The following is a 6,000-nucleotide window of genomic DNA, read 5'->3' as shown; positions in this document are numbered from 1 at the left end:
TACATTAGGGAATATCAAAAATTCTGGGGACCAAAGAGACTGGTAAGACATGTATGAGGAGAAGCAGAGGAGTGTCAGGGAAACCAAAAGTTTAAGGATGCAAGCCATCAGTGAGCCATGAAATCAACTTACTTGGTTGTAACTGATTGGCACTGAAAAAGAATGCAACTGAAAATATCAGAGTTTCTTGTGTACAGTTAAGGATGATTACTATGTTGGGAAACTTCAGTTTCAGCTGTGTCTATGTACGTGTTTACTGGGCTACTACGTAAAAATTTCCTTCTTGAGTTGTAGTCAAAGACATTGGAAAAGCACTGAGGGAGGAGTTCCAGGGAGAGGAACTGTCCACAGACCCAAATGCAGTAGACAGGTCTAGAAAGGCAAGAGCTGAATCAAAATGTCCACGGGGTGTGAGCTCATGATACAGTGGAGTGGTAATGATTTTGCAATACATCAATGTATCAAATCAACGCTTTGTATGCCTTGAATTTACATGATGTTATATGCCAATTGTATCTCAATAAAGCTGCGGGGATAATGTACATCAGATACGACAACAAGGAGGTGTGGCGACCTGGTCAGAGTAGTTGCCACGGTGTATTGGAGGAGCACCCGCAGCACTGGGTGGAGAGGTGTGTGGGAGTTTAGAAGGGAGAGAACAAGAATAGATCTCCTTTTCAAGAACTTTGGCAGATAAAGGAGGAACCAGGTAGCTATGGAGGGGACTTAAGATCAGGTGTATTGCTTACTAAGCATAGGATTTCAAAAAATCTATAGAAGCAGCTGAAGATACAGGCCAAAGTGGATCGTTTGTGGAGCAAGCTCTGAGAGAGAAACGGTCAGGAGAATGGCTGCAAGAGCTGACTGCAGCCAGGGAGTGAGGTCTGGGGGAAGCTCCCAGTCTAGCGTAGGTGACATGTGGGTGCACATTAGTGAGAGATGGAAACTGTGGCAAGTTCACATGTGAAAGCCTGAATTTCCTCCATAAAATAAGGCTGACATTCAGACAAATTGTGAGCTCTTAACAATTTTTATAATATTGTTGCTCTTCCTACAAGATGTTAAATAATCTCAATTATGGACACTGCAAGTCATGTAAAGCTGTTGCTCAGCCAGGCGTAGGACTGTAATGGGGCCCAGGATGGGTGCTGAGGGTGCACTCCAGCCCTCGGGGCAGTCAAGAAGAGGTGGGCCCAGGTATGTGTTCCAGAGCATCTCAATGATGGCAGAGCAAGAGGTGGGACAGGTCATGCTGTTGGCAGCAGGGACCAATGTGTGAGTTCTCTGAGTTCAGATTACATGGGAAGCCAGGATGTTCAGGCAGGTGGGAGTTTGGTTGTGACAAGCTGGTGGTACATTTTGTACCCCCTGGTGGCAAGAGGTACCAGACGGGACCCATTAACCTCTGCAGAAACCTCTGTAAACCTTTTCTGTAAAGGGCCAAACATTAAGTATTTTAGGCTTCGAGGGCCATTCAGTCTTTGCACATAAAGAAATGAGCATGGTCGTGTGCCAACAAAATTTTATTTACAAAAACAGGCAGTGATTCATGGTTTAAGGACTCCCGCACTTGAATATTTTAGTAGGAATATTATTAAAACAGTTTGATATTGTTCCCAAACGAAATCATGGCTTAGAGAAGGCTGTCATTTAGACAGTGATCATACATTAAACAAATCTTAAAAACACATAATTTAGGGGCACCTGGGTGGTTCATTTGGTTAAGCATCTGCCTCTTGATTTCAGCTCGGGTCATGATCTCACTGTTCATGGGTTCGAGCCCTCTGTTGGGCTCTGCACTACCAGTGCAGAGCTTGCTTGGGATTCTCTCTCTCTCTCTCTCTCTCTCTCTCTCTCTCTCTCTCCCTCTCTCTCTCTCTCTCTCTCTGCCTCTCTCTCTCAGAATAAAGAACTTTTAAAAATACACAACTTATTTGGAAATTATGTGATAAATGGTTGGCATTACCATTGAGATCTTTAGGAAAGTAGTTTTATGGTACAGATAAATGTGCTTTAGTCTATGAAAATGGATGTCACTTAAACTTTATGTATTGATTTGTATAGTACTGTATATTTTTCCCTATCAGTTACCCATTTTGAGGATCATCCTTGAAATGACAAGGAGGGAGACAATTGATCTGGGGAGAGTAACGAAAGCCTGGAACAGTTGGAATTAAGCAATTTGATTTCCATTTCCTAAGGACACTACAGTGATTATAGGGCTACACGAAGAACCCACGTGAGGCTTGGGATCCTGACATTTTCAGAGATGGCATGATGGGGAGATTTTTTCCTGACTGCACACGTGTAACAGCAGATTGTGGGGTGAGGATTTTTGGCTGGAGGGTCAGGCACAGACACACAGGAGTAAGGCATGGTGCCCACCATTGGGCAAGTCAGGAAGTGTTAGTAACTTCTAATCACGTCTGGTCATCCGCGTTTCCAGGCTTCCCCTGGGGCACTCACCCACAGGTGAGCATAGTTTCTACTTCTGTTAACATTTCTTCCGCTCCCATTAGCTTGTATGTATAACGAGACCACCCTTAACTTTCAGAACTCAACTAAAGAGACCAAAACGCTCTTCTGCCTTCACAGGGAACAAATGGGTGCGCACTTCAGGACAGCAAAAAGAGCTGGTAATTACTGAAAGCCTACTATGTGTTGTTTTTGTCATCGAATGCTCATCAACGTCTTGAAGTAGATAACTACTCCCATGCTAGAGATAAGTTAACTGAGATTTGGGGAAATTAAGAAGACCCTTTCAATATCACAAAATTAAGTGGCATAGTTAGATTTAAATCCGGCTCTGCTCCTTCCCAAACACCAGAGCCACAGTTCTCTGTGTAGAGGCCACTGTGTATAGTCCCTGGACCAGCAACTGCAGCACCTGAGAGCTTGTTAGAAATGCAAATACTAGGGCGCCTGGGTGACTCAGTCAGTTTAATGTCTGACTTTGGCTCAGGTCATGATCTCACAGTTCGTGAGTCTGAGCCCCGTGCTGGGCTCTGTGCTGACAGCTCGGAGTCTGGATCCTGCTTTGGATTCTGTGTCTCCCTCTCTGTTTGCCCCTCTCCTGCTCATACCCTGTCTGTCTCTCTCAAAAATAAGGTAAGTATTAAAAAGAAGAAATAGAAATGCTCTCATCCCAACCCAGACCTACTGAATCAGAGACACTGGGGAGATGGGACCCAGCAATCTGCTTTCACACGGCCACCAAGGAGCTGTGATGCATGCTGAGGTTTGAAACCACTGCACCTACTGCCTCCAGGGAAGAGGGGATACTGCGGTAAGTGCCAGGTTATAGGACAGCAAGCAAGAATAGGCTTGGCCACACTGAGCAGCCCTGAACAAAAAACTAAGGCGCTAAGGGAGGAGGCAGGGCAGCAGGGGCGTTGATTTTTCTGGCCACTCGATGTCCAGTCCTTCCAAGAGCAATGCACTCCTATCACAAATTGCTGTGGATAAAAGGAAAGAACTACACAAGAGCTTATTTTGTTGATATCGATTCTTCTAACAACCTATGTGCTGCCTGGTATTGCTCTACTGGAGATGGGAAACAAGTTAAGGGGCCCAGGGCCAAATTACCATGGGGGACAAACTTTGGGCTTCCAGAGGACTGCTTCCACCCAGCCCTGTGGGCACACCTCCTCTACCTGCTGGCGGACATCAGCATGGGGTTGGGTGTGGGGGAATGAAGACCAGCAGTCCCCAATGTGGAGGGAGTCGACATCAAGCAGCTCTCATCTAACTGGTGCTGTTTTCACACTGCACACCTTCCGGTTGTCCAGGTGAGACGGCAAAGAGGAGGGAGGACACAGCACCCGTCAGGGCTGGGTGAGGTGCCTCCCACCCCTGCCCCCTGTGCATCTGCCCTCCTGTGAGAAAGGCATCGCCAGAACACGACAACTCCCAGAGCCATCTATGGCAATGCTCCCTGAACCTCAGAGGTTTCAAAATGATTAAAACCAAGAGCAGCCCAGACCTAACAGACCCAACCCATAACTTGTTCTCGAAACTTCCCAAACCAACGCAGAAGCCGAAACTCACCCCACCCATTATGCCTCTGGGCCAACAGGCAGGACAAAAATTCAGGAAGAACGTTCAATGCCCAGACAAGTAAGTGTGTTGTTTTGTTTTTCCAAGCAGGACTGATGGCTTAAACAAACAAGCGCTCACACCTCCAGCCAGGGAAGGGCGTGAAGGAGCAGTCAGGTGCGTGAGCAGGAGGAACACAGGACACTTGGGGTCCAGGCAGGAACAGCCCACCCCCCAGAAGAGCCCACTTTATTTACGTTTCCCACAGGATTCTTGGGCCATTCTGTGCAAGCAGGAAGACCTCATTTATGGCTTCCTTTGAAAAAGGACTTAGAAGCATTCGTGGATTGTATTTATGTGGTATCAGGTATGGGATGTCACTCCATTTTGCCCTGGTGCAAGCAGGGTTTCTTGCCATGTAAAGGCTGCATGAGGCCTTCTCTTTCTACAACCGGGGCGGTAGAGGCAGTTTCAAATAAAATTAAGCACTGCTTAGTCACACAGTTTTCCACTCTTCCTGTTTTCTGCTTCTTTTATTAAATGATAGATCCTAAATGGGAGCAACCATTATTTGTCAAATCTTTCACAACAATCCTTTTTAGAAGGAGGATCTTAAATAATAAATCATGAGTCACCTCTTTTCTTTCCCCCAAACTGCATTAAGGTCAAGTTGCAGCACTACTGATTTCCAAGTGTTCATTATCTGCCTTTTCTCCAAGGGTAGGCTGTTAAAGGTGGTGAGGGTAAAAATCATTCCTAACTAACTAGCTCACTCTTGAGCTGCCAATTTTTGGCACACGTTAAAGCTCTCTCAGAGAGCTGGTTACCAGACTGTCACTTCAGTCAATGTTAAAAAGCATAGCGATTTTTTTTCTGGCCACCCACTGACCAAATAATTTCTCTCCCGTTTCTTGAGATTTGCATACAACTTGAAATGGTAGAGCAAAGGTCCAATGAACGTTTTCATGGCACTTACCAAGAGACACAGAATGTGGGGTGGGCAGGGGGCACGAGGGCAGTGGGAGGGTTGAGGGTGTAAAGTCACAGCACTGGATACCGTAACTAGACACAAACGAAGGCCAAGTCTACCAAAATGGTGGCTCAGGTTCACTCGGCTCTGTGCCCGTCTTCCTTCATAGCCGAGGTTTAAACAATCTCAAGTTAAAACAGAACCGTCACCACTATGATAAATACAACTCTAAATATATAGTTACAAGTTCACTGTGTTTTGACTGAGGGGGACAAAGCAAAATAAAACAATAATCGAGACCACAGACTCTAGTCAACAGAGAGATGAATTCGGATTCCAATTTTGTCATGTGCTGGTTGACAGTGCAAAAGTTCTTAAAACGATCTGAATCTTAATTCTCCCCTTTGTAAAGTGGGAATGGCACCACTAACCTCAGGGAGTTGTTCTGGAAATTTGAGATTGTGTTCAGTCAGCTTGGTGTGTGGCACATAGTAAGTGTTCAGGAAGCAGGGCCATGGTCACTACTATTTTGCTACACCAAGGGGCAGCTCACTGTGTGTTGTAGAAGTTAAACACTGATGCCTCAAAAGGTCCTTGGAGGATCAACCCAGTCAGATTCTTACCCAGTCCGAATTCAAGAGCCTTGGCTTGTCACAGGGACTGCCCACTCTCACAGCTGAAAATTACACTGTCCTTCTGGCCAGCAGTGAAGCACAAAAATTCTCCAACCTTCCACACAACCTGCTGAACAAAAGTAACCGGATCAGGTTCTTCTGGTTGGTTTCCCTTTCCCGCCAGCTGTCTGCTTTTAAAAAAAACGCTCCCTCCCGCAAGGTGGGAGTGTCCTTTTCATTGCCCAAATCACGCTGCGTTTATTTCATCCAGGTTTTTCTCCGTGGATGACCTATTTCTTAAACCCACCTGGCCCCTCCTGATACATAAAAGCCTCAGAGGTCTCCCTTTGAGAGAAAGGACTCAGAAAAGGATATAAATCA

The sequence above is a fragment of the Felis catus genome, chromosome B2 (assembly GCF_018350175.1).
Source record: "Felis catus isolate Fca126 chromosome B2, F.catus_Fca126_mat1.0, whole genome shotgun sequence".
Lineage (NCBI taxonomy): Eukaryota > Metazoa > Chordata > Mammalia > Carnivora > Felidae > Felis > Felis catus.
This window is presented reverse-complemented; position numbering follows the sequence as displayed.